Genomic DNA, 14678 nt, shown 5'->3' on the forward strand with positions numbered 1-14678 from the left:
CCTTGACTAGATGGACCTTTATTGACAAAGTAATATCTCTGCTTTTCAATATGCTATCTAGGTTGGTCATACTTTCCTTCCAAGGAGTAAGCATCTTTTAAATTCATGGCTGCAATTACCATCTGCAGTGATTTTGGAGCCTGCAAAAATAAAGTCAGCCCCTGTTTCCATTGTTTTCCCATCTATTTGCAATGAAGTGATGGGACCGGATGCCAGGATCTTAGTTTTCTGAATGTTGAGCTTTAAGCCAAATTTTTCAATATCACGGTAATCCAAGTCTATGCCCCAACCAGTAACGCTGAAGAAGCTGAAGTTGAACGGTTCTATGAAGACCTACAAGACCTAGAACTAACACCCAAAAAGCATGGCCTTTTCATTATAGGGAACTGGAATGCAAAAGTACAAAGTCAAGAAACACCTGGAGATACAGGCAAATTTGGCATTGGAGTACAGAATGAAGCAGGGCAAAGGCTAATAGAGTTCTGCCAAGAGAACGCACTGGTCATAGCAAACACCCTCTTCCAACAACACAAGAGAAGACTCTACACATGGACATCACCAGATGGTCAATACCAAAATCAGATTGATTATATTCTTTGCAGCCAAAGGTGGAGAACGTCTATACAGTCATCAAAAACAAGACCAGGAGCTGACTGTGGCTCAGATCATGAAGTCCTTATTGCCAAATTCAGATTTAAATTGAAGAAAGTGAGGAAAGCCACTAGACCATTCAGGTATGACTTAAATCAAATCCCTTATGACTATACAGTGGAAGTGAAAAATAGATTTAAGAGACTAGATCTGATAGACAGAGTGCCTGATGAACTATGGATAGAAGTTCATGACATTGTACAGGAGACAGGGATCAAGACCATCCCTAAGAAAAAGAAATGCAAAAAAGCAAAATGGTAGTCTGAGGAGGCCTTACAAATAGCTCTGAAAAGAAGAGAGGCGAAAGGCAAAGGAGAAAAGGAAAGATATTCCCATTTGAATGCAGAGTTCCAAAGAATAGCAAGGAGAGATGAGAAAGCCTTCCTCAGTGATCAGTGCAAAGAAATAGAGGAAAACAACAGAATGGGAAAGACTAAAGATCTCTTTAAGAAAATTAGAGATACCAAGGGAACATTTCATGCAAAGATGGGCACAATAAAGGACAGAAATGGTATGGACCTAACAGAAGCAGAAGATATTAAGAAGTGGTGACAAGAATACACAGAAGAACTGTACAAAAAAGATCTTCATGACCCTGATAATCACGATGGTGTGATCACTCACACTCACCTAGAACCAGACACCCTGGAATGTGAAGTCAAGTGGGTGTTAGGAAGCATCACTATGAACAAAGCTAGTGGAGGTGATGGAATTCCAGTTGAGCTATTTCAAATCCTGAAATATGATGCTGGGAAAGTGCTGCACTCAATATGCCAGCAAACTTGGAAAACTCAGCAGTGGCCACAGGACTGGGAAAGGTCAGTTTTCATTCCAGTCCCAAGAAAGGCAATGCCAAAGAATGCTCAAACTACCGCACAGTTGCACTCATCTCTCACGCTACTAAAGTAATGCTTAAAATTCTCCAAGCCAGGCTTCAGCAATACATGAACCGTGAACTTCCAGATGTTCAAGCTGGTTTTAGAAAAGGCAGAGGAACCAGAGATCAAATTGCCAACGTCTGCTGGATCATTGAAAAAACAAGAGAGTTGCAGAAAAACATCTATTTCTGCTTTATTGACTATGCCAAAGCCTTTGACTGTGTGGATCACAAGAAACTGTGGAAAATTCTGAAAGAGATGGGAATACCAGACCACCTGACCTGCCTCTTGAGAAACCTGTATGCAGGTCAGGAAGCAACAGTTAGAACTGGACATGGAACAACAGACTGGTTCCAAATAGGAAAAGGACTATGTCAAGGCTGTATATTGTTATCCTGCTTACGTAACTTATATGCAGAGTACATCATGAGAAATGCTGGGCTGGAGGAAGCACAAGCTGGAATCAAGATTGCCGGGAGAAATATCAATCACCTCAGATATGGAGATGACACCATCACCATCACCAGAGAGTGAAGCAGAACTAAAGAGCCTCTTGATGAAAGTGAAAGAGGAGAGTGAAAAAGTTGGCTTAAAGCTCAACATTCAGAAAGGATCCTTGCAGTCATGAGCAAAAATGTATTATATATTCTGTGGACTCAGCTCAGTCCAGTTCAGTCACTCAGTCATGTCCGACTCTTTGTGACCCCATGGACTGCATAATGGCAGGTTTCCCTGTCTATCAACAACTCCCAGAGCTTGCTCAACTCATGTCCTTCACGTTGGTGATGCCATCCAACCGTCTCTTCATCTATCGTCCCCTTCTCCTGCCTTCAATCTTTCCCAACATCAGGATCTTTTCTAAGGAGTCAGTTATTCTCATTAGGTGGCCAAAGTATTGGCGCTTCAGCTTCAGAATCAGTCCTTCCAATGAATATTGTCACTGATTTCCCTTAGGATGGACTGGTTGGATCTCCTTGCAGTCCAGGGGACTCTCAAGAGTCTTCTCCAACACCACAGTTTAAAAGCATCAATTCTTCGGTGCTTGAGGTCCAACTCTCACATCCATACATGACTACTAGAAAAACCATAGCTTTAACTATACAAACATTTGTCAGCAAAGTAATGTCTCTGCTTTTTAATCTGCTGTCTAGGTTGGTCATAGCTTTTCTTCCAAGGAGCAAGCATCTTTAAATTTCATGGCTGCAGCCACCATCTGCAGTGATTTTGGAGCCCAAGAAAGTAAATCTGTCACTGTTTCCATTGTTTCCCCATCTATTTGGCATGAAGTGTGGTGCTGGATGCCATCAACTTAGTTTTTTAAGTATTTAGTTTTAAGTCAGCTTTTTCACTCCCCTCTTTCACTTTCATCAAGAGGCTTCTCAGTTCTTTGCTTCCTTCCTTATCTGCATATGTCATCTGCATATCTGAGGTTATTGATATTTCTCCTGGAAATCGTGATTCCAGCTTGTACTTCATCCAGCCTGGCGTTCCGCATGATACACTCTGCATATACGATAAATAAGCAGGGTGACAATATACAGCCTTGATGTAGTCCTTTCCCAATTTGGAACTAGCTCATTGCCCCATGTCTGGTTCTGACTGTTGCTTCTTGACCTATATACAGATTTCTCAGGAGGGAAATAAGGTGGTCTGGTATTCCCGTCTCTTTAAGAATCTTCCACCATTTGTTGTGATCCACACAGTCAAAGGTTTTAGTGTAATCAGTTAATGAAGCAGAGGTAGATGTTTTTCTGGAACTCTCTTGCTTTTTCTATGATCCAGCATGTTGGCAGTTTGATCTCTGGTTCCTCTGCCTTTTCTAAATCCATCTTGAACAGTCTGTGGGTTGGATACAGGAATACATTTTATATACACATTAGTCAGAAGATGGGATTCTGCCTGTTATTTGAATAATGGAGAAACTACAGTTATGATTCTTACAGATTTTCTGATAGACCCTTTGTTGAAAAATATTCACAAAATTTTTAAAAAATAAGGCACCAAAGTTTGCAATTACCAGTAACACATGTAAATACAGGTGGCAATAAATTGATCTCCATGAGGCTCCATGCAGGAGTAATAGCTCCAATTACTGTCACAAATGTTTGTAATTGTATCTATTGCTGCCAGACAATAAATGCTTTTTAATATAGTAAGGCCATAAATGTACACGCTGCTGCTGTTTAAACAAAATATAATTTTCAGCGAATTTATCCTTGAAACACCTGCTATAATCAAAAGAGGTGAATGCTATCAAAATAAACTGCCTAAATTAACTAGACACACATACATTTTTAGAGCAGCCGGTGTGGTTACTCAGCTGCCAGGTTGTGTCAGAGAATGAGAGGAAATACTCCCTGATGGACTTCCCCAGGCACGCTTTCTGTGAGGGAGGCTACACCGAAGAGAGTACTGTTTTGGACTTTTGTATTGTTTTTGAAAAAATGGTGTCATTTAATGGACTTGAAGTTGTATTCTCAAGGTCAGCTTTTTTAAAATTTTATTTTCTTTGTAGCTTTTGGGTCATGGACAGGGTTGTAGGACAGTATACTAGGCATAATTATATATTTGAAAATACTACAAAGGGGTGAAGGAAAATCCAGCCATCCTTAGGCACCTGGAAATGATTTTTAGCTGCTTCTGTCCGTGCTGAACGTTCAGGATATTTTCTGTGTTTAAACTTGGTTGATGATACTTTCCTTCCTATTTACCCTGAGTGTGATAAATGTTTCAACTGAATCTGGAAAGGTTTCATTTATCACAAGTTAAAACAGGAGAACAAGTGTTTTTGCTTTAGAGATTACCATCACCTCTAACTAAAGAACATCAACAGTGGTAGATTTTTAAGGAGATAACCAACAAAGATTACATGTTACGTAAATGCTGTGGAGAAGAGTGACTCATGCCTCATGGCAGATACACCTCAAGTAGACATTTGTGATTGAGAGCATGGCGTTAATACACATTGATTATAACTGAAATTTCTAGACTGCCTAAATATTTCATTATTGCAAAGTATAATTTCATGTTTCCTTTTAATTAGTTAATATAAAATATGAATTGAAGCAGAAGCCATTTATCATGTGGACCTCTCTATGAAATGCACTTTGTAATTGCCTTGCCTCATTTTTCCAATCAATAGAGCAGTTCTCACCATCAGAATGTTTTATTACAAATTTCTTAACATTTGTACAGATTGTTACCCCCAGAGTCATTATTCCATTATGTGTGGCTGTTTCTTTATGCCATGGTATCGATTTATGTTTCTTAGTTCTTCAGATATGTAGATGGCTCCGTTTTCTCAGTTTTTGTTTTTTGGGTATCAGTATGAGATCAAAGTTTTGACGGTTAATTCCTGGGGTCGAGAGGGACTGGCAGGGCTGTCCCTTCTGGCCCCCCACCGGGGTCCCTCAGCGTCCTGTGAGATAACGACACTGAGTCAGCCTGAGAATGTTCCTGCATTTTCAGAAGAGCCCCTTTCTCTGCCTCGCCAGATCTCTTCTCAAGGCTCTTGACTCTTTCTAGAAAAAGTCCGGAAGCCCTCACTCAGAAGATTTGGACTTTTAAAAGGGCTGTGGATAGAGTAAGCATGAATAATAAGACTGAGTCAGCAATGAAAATGCTTAGTAGCAGATGGTAATCAGTAAAGATAATCTCTGAGCACACATTAAAAATGTTATTTTTTAACTAACAAGGTATTTTATGGAGAGATTATGGATCTCCAGTTTCAGTTCAATTACAGTCAGGTGTGAGGATCCCCATGATTGTTATGATAGCCTTTGCTTACCCATTATGTGCATGTCTTATTTTTCTGTACAAGAGGAATATCTAGGAAGCAAGAACTTTCCCGAGAAAATACATATTTCTAGCACGATTCCCACACCCCCCTGCAACATATAGCATACACTGCACATACATACTGAACTCTTCCTAAGTCATATGGTTAGTTCTTTGAACACTTAGAAAGAAAAATCCTGCTTCCACACCAAAAAGGTATACCACAGAAGACTTTAAGCTGCTGACAATTAAAGAAAAATCTCCCATTTAAAAATTCAAGGCAACCACATTCTGCAATTACCCTGCAACCTGGTGGGCATTTTTCATTAAGGAAGTAATTTAATCTCATGAAAAATTATTTAATTTAATGCACAGTCTCTCTCTTTTTCTCTCTCACACACATACACACACGAATACATAAATGTGAGCAGTGATGAAGCTGAAAATTAATGTAACAATTAGAACAGGAAGAATCGATTGCAAAACTGCTTGTGCAGAGCGGCAAAAAGCGGGAATTCGGATAATGTTCTGTCATGAAAGAAGGGCGTGTTCCGGGTGGAGGGGGAAATACGCTGCTCATATCCTTGCAGAGAGTATGATAGATTATTGACCTATCCCGAAAATATTTGCTACGGTGAACTTAGACACGTGCAGCTCCTTCTCTCAAGCTGTCTTCTCTGCCTCTTTCATTCAGCCTGATTTCCTGCCATCAGATTACCAGAGAATTTTGTCATTGGCTGCGGATGGGGTATTAAACATGTCAGAGGAACATCAGTATTCCAGAGTGAAATCTTGAGACTGATCACTTTGGGACCGCAGCTCACCCTTGGCCGTATCTCTGTATGACTGCAACGACAGTTATCATTTTAGTAACTAGGTCTGCCTCCCTCTGGTTAAAACACAGATGAGTTATCCAGGTCCCCTTCCAAGCAAGGCCTTGCTGCCCAACTTCAGAGAGTGCGGTCTGCAGACAACCTCCAGCTGTAAGCTCCTTCAGTACAGAGCTGCCTGACCCAGGCTCATGCCCTGCCAGGGTAACCCACATCTGGCTTATGTGAGTTGTTCATAGTTTCTGACTTACATAGATAATGCTGATTTGAAAATTCTTGAACATGTCATTTGGGGAAACACAGGTACACGTTTCTCCTCTGGTTTCTACTGAGAGTGGCATTGCTAGGTCATAGTGTCTGCGTATCTTCAGCCTTAGCAGACCCTGCCAGGTATTGATAGTTTGTGAAAGTAGTTATACTCCTTCCGGACTTGTCTGAAAGTTCCAGTTGCCCCCCATTTCCATCAGCATTTAGTACAGTTTTAGTCTTTCTTATTTTAGTCATCATGGTGGGTTTCTTGTGATGTCTCATTGTCATTTTAATTTGCTTTTTCCTGACGCCTGATGAAGTCATGCCCCTTTCCATATGTTTATTTGGCAATTGGGTATTCCCTTTTGTCTTTTGCTATTGGGTTACCTGCTTTTTCTTTTAATTTATAGAAGTTTTTTTAATATACCCTGGACATGAGTCCTTTGTCTCATAGTAATAGATATATTAGTATGTATTGTGAATATCTACCTTTTGGCTTTCTTTTCACTCTTATTGGTATACTGTGATAAAATGGCTTAATTGTAAATACTCAAAATGATCTGTTTTGGAGAGTAGAATATGGCTGATATTTGTGTTTTAATCTTTGTTTAAATAATCTTTATTTAAATCTAGGTTTAAGAATCTTTGCTTCCCCGTGTCACAAAGATAATCTCCTGTTTTCCTCTTGACGCTGTACTGTTTTACCTTTTGCAATGAGATCTGCAGTCCATCTAGCATTTATTCTTATATACAGTGTGAGAGTGTAAGGCAGAACTGAAGATTTATTTGGTTTTCATATGTTTATGCAGTTGACCCAATTTATTTAAAAAAATTTTTTTACCAGTGCTCTGCTTTGTCATAAAAAGAGAACATATTTTTGTGGGTCTGTATCTGGACATTCTGTTTTATTTCATTGGTCTGTTTGTTTCAGTAGTATCTCTTAGATTTTATTTTCTGTTTTATTTGTTGCTGCTATTTAAAAATACATTTATCTGTGTATGTGTGTATTTGTACACATTTCCAGCAAACTTGCTAAACTCACTTATTCATTCTAACTGTCGGCCTGTAGGTTCTTTTGCATTTTCTGTGTATACAATTATATTATCTGCAAATAACATCCATCTTATTTCTTTCTTTATAAGCCTTAGCCCTTTTATTTCCTTTGTCTTGTCTGAAATATACTGATTAAGAATCCTAGTCTATGTTGGATATACATGGCATTATCAGGGAGAAAGCTTTCACTATTTCAGGTTTACATGAAGATGATGTTAGCTTTATGACTTTTATAAATATCATAAGATAGGTTAAGGAACTTTCTTTTTTGTTCCTAGCTTGTTGAGTTATTATTATGAATGGTGTTACATTTTTTCAAGTGATTTCTTTATTCATCTGTTGAAATGAGCGTTTGATTTCTCTCTCCTTGTTTTCTCTCGTTATAGTGGTTTACTGAGTATTTAACTAACCTTGCCTTTTGGAATTAATGTCCCTTAATCATGTCATATTATCTTTTTGTATGTTACTGGATTCTGTTGGCTGTTAGGTTTTTATATCTCTACGAAAGACACTGATCTGTATTTTTTTCTTGTTTTTAAGACATCTTTTCAGGTTCTTGTATGATGCTCTGAAGTTCTTATAAACAAGGCAGTTGCTCTCCCTTTTTCTTCTATTTCCTGGTAGAGTTCACTTAAGGTTCTTGTTATTTGTTTCTTACGTGTTTGAGAAAACTCACTGATAATGCCATATAGGTATAGGAATTCCGTGGCGGCCCAGTTTCCACGGCTGAGGGCGCAGATTCAGCTCCTGATCGAGGAGCTGAGTTCCCACAGGCCACGCAGCATGGCCACAAACAGAACAAGACATACAGGTAAAGCATGTAGGTGGCTGTTTCTTTGCGAAAAAGTTTTTAATTGCATATGTTTATCCTAAAATGTTTCATATTTTTTCATTATACTCATACTCTTGATATATAAATACATTCTTATAAAAATTCAAATATTAAAGGTAAAACTAAAGACTCCTTTAACCATCACCCCATAACATTTTTGGTTGTGCTGTACTGCATTTCATCAGAGAAATGACATGATCCCCTGTGGTGGTCCTTGCAGGTTTAGGCTCTACCCAGTTAGCCTGTGTGGGAGCTTGGGCAGTCCGCTTTGAAGCAGCCACGTTTCAATATCCTCATGAAGTTTTTAAGAGAACCACATGTGATGGTTTTAGAAACAATGTTTAAGATAGTGCCTGACACATATAAAGCATTCCTTGAATATTAACATTGAAGTTGCTATTATTAGACTTTAAAAGGTCTCAGAATGGATGTAAGGTACATAGGATTTCCTCCCCAGAGTGATTTTTTAAAATTCCCAGAGAATATGAAATCTTTGAAACAAAGATTTAATAGGAAAAAAATGGGTTAGGCACTTCTCATGGAGCTGTTGTAAATGGTTTTCTATTCATTAAAATAAAGCTACAAAACCAGCACAATGAATGAAGATTTCATCACGAATTATTCATAACAGAACTGAGGGAGGAGCAATAAGAACAGAGGGAAAGGTGGGACATACAGCAGAAGTCACATTCTGTGCTGGAAGGCAGCTCAGGGCATCAGGGCCCTGGTGGCTGGAGCGGAAGGCGCCGTGGATCCGTCCGCTGTGCCCTGGCGTGGACTTTGCCTGAGCCCGCAAGAAAACCATCCAGTACACACGAAGGTGCCTTCCTCAGCTTCTCTATATCGAGAGTCTTTGGCACGATGCCTTTCCACACATAAAGAAGCTCAAACTTGGGTGGAAAAAAAAAAAAAACTGAGAGTTTGACATTTCACAAGTTGTAAATTAGTAAAACTTATACACAGATAAAAGTTCCATTTGCCATCCCTAGCTCATGTTTCAGGCTCTTTTCTCTGCTATTTCAGAGAGGCGCTTTAGGATTGGGAAAAAACTGCTAGGTTGGGAAAAAACAAAATGTCTGTATGTATGCAAGGAGATTGTTGAGGTGGTGTTCTGTTGAAGTAAAACCCAAAGATCTGTGGTCTTCCAGTCACCTTAGCTTTGTAACTAGATTCATACATTTTGATTTCATGGTATACCGTGAGTCACCATCTGCAGAGATGTGATCACAGTTCTCCAGTTCCTGAAAGAGGGAGATACATAATTTGGTACGCAAGAGTTTGGAACAGGGAGGGGGATTATAGCTGCAGCATTGCCTTTGCCATCTACTTCACAGTGACAGAATTACACACGAGATTTTGCATGAAAGGATTTGTGAAATAGAAGGAAAACCTAAAGAAATGCTAGACTTTCTAAAAATAGGAAGTCTAAAGAAATGATATTCTAGATCATTATTAGTTTTCTCATTTCTGTAGAGAGAAGAAATGTGCCAGGTTAGGCGCAAAGCTCACCTTCGATAGCGATGAGAAATAGCGCTTAATAGACACAGGCGGAGCGCTTTGGAATAGGTGACTGGTAACCTGCCGTCATCCATGTGATCCCACTTCACACGTAACAGAAAGAATTCTTGGTTTACCTTAGGTGCTCTTCAGTAGTTCATTTTATGACAAAGAAAAGCAGCATATAGTCTGTGCAAGAGGCACCGGCGTGGAATGCTTTCCACTTTCCAGACGTGAGACTTTGGAAAGGTCCTTTAACCTGATTCTTTTTTTCCTTATAAAAAATTACGTATATATAGTCAGATTTCCGTATCACACACCACCCCCGAATCAGTGGTTTACAGCAATAATGACGGACATTTATCCTCATTCAGGATGCCCATCTGTCGATGTGTGGCTCAGCCCGGCTCTGCTCCCGCCGCTGTCCGTGTTTCTTATTCTCAGACCCACAGGACCAGCCCTTTGTGGGGCTTGCCCGTTACCACGGCTGAAAGAAAGGGCGGTGGGTTGACGATGCCTCTTAGGGCCTCTGCACAGTCCTGGCCCAGGCCACGTCCGTCATCATCCCGCTGGCCGGAGGGAATGGCGTGGCCAAGGCCGGCACGCCCGGAGCGGGGAAGCGCACCGCTCCCACGGCCAGCGGCAGGTCACATACCCGTCCCGGGGGAGGGCGCGGTGAGAAGGAAGGGACGGGGCCATCCGATGGTGTCTCAGACGAGGAAAGTGTGTAACCGTGCCTCCGGGCCGGATGGGTTCTCCCTTATTTAAGAACTGCTGTTACTGTTTAACAGTCCTTCTTACTGTTCCTCCTTTGGAGGACCGGATCCTAACGTGTCGTTGAAACCTGTATTCTCCATTCTTACCACAAACCTCTCTAAAGTCTTTAGCTCTCTGAGTTGTAGTTTTTAAAGCTGTGTGTTCCTGTTCTGGGACCTCCCAGGTGGCTCAGTGGTGAAGGATCTGCCTGCAACTTAGGAGACAGAGGTTCGATTCCTGGGTCAGGAAGATCCCCTGGAGAAGAGGATGGCAACCCACTCCAGTATTCTTGCCCGGAGAATCCCACGGACAGAGGAGCCTGGTGGGCTGCAGTCCACGGGGTCACATAGAGTCGGGCATGACTTGGCGACTAACATAGCAACATGTGTGTCCATCTCCAAGTAGTATATCCTCGACTTTTGCTTTGAGCTCTATAAAAATATTATCATACTACGTTGTTTTTAGGAATGAAATGAATATTGCAGAATTAGTTTAAATCATCCTCTACTGTTAGATATTTAGAGGGTGTTCTGCTATTTTACACAGAGTTTATACATTGACCTTTGCGTGTATCCCCAATTATTTCCTTGGGAATAATTTCTAGAGGTGAAATTGCTGGGTTAAAGTGTAGGAACACTTTTATAAGGCTCTTATAAAAATAGTTGTACGTCAGGACATGTGTCCATCTCAAGGATTTTAAGAAGACAAGCATTCAGATTTGCCTGGCAGATAATTACAGATCATTACTAGTTTTCCACTTTAAAAGGCAATAAGAATACACAAATGTCCCACTAGCTGATCAAATTAGAAAGTCCCAAACCAAATTCCTCAGTATTTCTGACTCCCTGAAATCGGTTCTGTTCCTGTCACACTGAGACTGTACTATGCTCTCAGTTCCTAAGACTGGAAACCTTGCCGACATCTGTCTGCTTGCCCACCTCCCTGCAGCCTCCTCACTCTTCCCCTGGGTCAGGAATCAGACAGTCTGTCTCTGCGGTGTCGCTGGGACCCGCCCCTTCCCTTCCACTCCCACAAGCCCTGCGCTGATGAAGCCCTGCTGGTCTGTCCCTGGACCAGGACGCAGCGGCTTAATTGGCCTGCTTAATGCTGCCTGCCTTCAGTCTCCTCCCTTTCTCCTCAGCCCTTCACGCTGTTACTTTCTCAGAACACAGACTTGTCTTTAAAACTGAAACCAAAAGTCTTTGATAGCTCTCCATTATCTCTACAAGATAAAATCCACACTCCTTAATTAAAGCCCTGGATCTAATTTAACCTGCCATCTCCAGCTTTGTTTCCCTGTGATTCAACCACCCCACCCCAGCCCGCCCTAAGAACTGTGTGTGTTATATTCTAGCCGGCCTGGGCTACTTGTGCTCTATATATTCTTCTCTTTTCCCTTGTTCTCGTTACTCCCTCAGCCTAAAATACTGTTCCTCTCCCCCTCCTCTTCAGCAAGCTGAAATGCTACTACTCATGTTTCAAGGTTCCAATGAAATGCCAGCTCCTCCATGGAGCTCACCATCAATGTAAGTTATTATAGTCACACACAGATAAGTCAAGCATGTTCGCTTCTCTCAAAACACTTTGAATATCAAAACATGAAAAAAAATACATGTTTTAAACATTTGCTGGATAGAAAGCAATGCTAGGTAGAAAAAAGTAGAACACAAAACTATTTTAAGCACCAGTTACACTAAATTTTAAATGTATGTATAAATATATGTGTATGTTTATATATGTTTATATATACACACATCTACATATCTATCTATTGACAGAGAGAGAGACTGATAGGAATACTTGAGCTTGATGTTTATTAAGCTTCTGACATTTTTTTTTAATCAGGCAGGATGAGTACTTCTTTACAAAATTATTATAATGATACTTGTTAGGTTCATTATCTTTCATCAAGATGCTTGCTTGAGCTTAAACGGGTTTCCATTTTGAAACTTAACCGTCTTGAGTCTAGTTGCAGGAGGCCAGCCAGTTGCTTCTCCTTCTTTCTCCCGTGTTGACTGACTTAGTTGGAGGGGCCTGTTTCCTGGTCTAACCATAGTCGTAGGTCGTGAGCAGTTCCCTCAACTATACAATAAAGGCATTTCTCTAGATGGCTGTTAGATGGGTGAATCGGTGATCTTCAAGTTTCTTTCCACGCTCTGTTTTCTGAGATACTTTCCACTCACGAGACAGAAAAATGTCTAAGGACACAGGAAAGTGCTGTTTGTTCTCTGCTGTAGGGTTTCCCTGCTGGCTCAGGCAGTAGAGAATCTGCCTGCAATGCAGGAGACCCAGGTTTGATCCCCGGGTCAGGAAGATCTCCTGGAGAAGGGACTGGCTTCCCACTCTCGTATTCTTTCCTGAGGAGCCTGGCAGGCCACGGTCCATGGGGTTGCAGAGTTGGACACAACTGAGCAACAGACACTTCTTCCACCAGCGCCTTCACTGGTGTCAGGCGGCCAGTGGCCCCCTTTATCAACTCTGAGCTGCCGAAAGATGCTGTGTGGGAGTCAGTGCACTGGGCCCCTGGTCCACATGCACCGCTGCCTCTGGGGCCGCGGACGCGGCCCTCTCTGTCGCCGGGCGTCTGCTTGCGTGTCTGTGAAATGATGACCGTCAGGCTAGATGCCCTTTGAGCTTCTTTGCAGATGTAATGTAATTTCATAATTGATACGTGTGAAATACCCAAGGATTTTTTACCATATAATCACAGGCACATGTTTCAAAGTTAAGAAATCATTAGAATGGAACTATTCACAAAAGACTTTTTCCTTCATAAAGTGGTGTAGGTATAAAATGGGAGCAGGAAGGGAGAAAAATGCAGAAAGGTATGTGTGATTGAGGGATAGCCTGACCCCATCACTTACTTCAACTCACCTTAATATTTTTTCTCTTTTGATGAATATTTCTCAAGTCTTAAAATTGTTACCTTTAGTAATATAAATCAAAAATTTTGAGAATCTCTTCTAGGAAATTAAAATGTTGGGATAGATTTTAAATATGCACACAAATTTACATCAGTCTAGAAGTAGAAGAATATGTCTCAAATATATGAACTCTAATAATCATTATAGATATTTCTTAAGAGAGAGACTCTGAAGTCTAAACAAGAGAGCCCCATTTTAATTTCAAGGGACAAACTAATATTTGATATATGATACTTGATTCCAGTATCAAGTTCAAACTACCTTACGGTTGCACTCGTTTCACATGCTAGCAAAGTAATGTTTAAAATCCTTCAAGCTAGGCTTCCGCAGTATGTGAACCAAGAACTTCCAGATGTACAAGCTGGATTTAAAAAAGGCAGAGGAACTAGAGATTAAACTGCCGAAATCCATTGGATCATAGAAAAAGCAAGAGAATTCCAGAAAAACATCTGTTTCATTTTACTACACTAAAGCCTTTGTCTGTGTGGGTATAACAAACTGTGGAAAATTCTGAAAGCGATGGGAATACCAGACCACCTTACCTGCCTCCTGAGAAACCTGTATGCAGGTCGAGAAGCAAGTTAGAACCGGACATAGGACAACGGACTGTTTCAAAGTTGGGAAAGAAGTACATCAAGGCTGTATATTGTCACCCTGCTTATTTAACTTATATGCAGAGTACATCATGAGGAATGCTGGAATGGATATATCACAAGCTGGAGTCAAGACTGCCAGAAGAAATATCAACAACCTCAGATATGTAGATGATATTCCCCTAATGGCAGAAAACAAAGAGGAACTAAAGAGCCTCTTAATGAAGGTAAAGAGGAGAGTGAGAAAACTGACTTAAAGCTCAGCATTCAGAAAACTAAGATCATGGCATCCGGTCCCATCACTTCATGACAAATATATGGGGAAGCAATGGAAACAGTGAGAGACTTTATTTTCTTGGGCTCCAAAATCACTGCAGATGGTGATCACAGCCATGAGGTTAAGACACTTCTTCCTTGGAAGAAAAGCTATGACAAACATAGACAGCATATTAAAAAGCCCAGACATCACTTTGCCGACAAAGGTACATCTAGTCAAAGCTGTGGTTTTTCCAGTAGTCATGTACAGTTGTGAAAGTTGGACCATGAAGAACGCTGACTGCCAAAGAATTGATGCTTTTGAACTGTGGTGCTGGAGAAGACTCTTGAGAGTCCTTGGACTGCAGGGAGATCAAACTAGT

The 14678-nt window shown here is 40.8% G+C and overlaps 1 protein-coding gene across 1 annotated transcript in view; it reads left to right on the forward strand.

Annotated features, from left to right (window-relative positions):
• Nucleotides 1-14678, forward strand: part of IFT57 (intraflagellar transport 57) — a 69150-nt gene that overhangs the window by 46070 nt on the left and 8402 nt on the right. The window lies entirely within an intron of this gene.

This window comes from Muntiacus reevesi, chromosome 21 (genome assembly GCF_963930625.1).
Source record: "Muntiacus reevesi chromosome 21, mMunRee1.1, whole genome shotgun sequence".
NCBI lineage: Eukaryota > Metazoa > Chordata > Mammalia > Artiodactyla > Cervidae > Muntiacus > Muntiacus reevesi.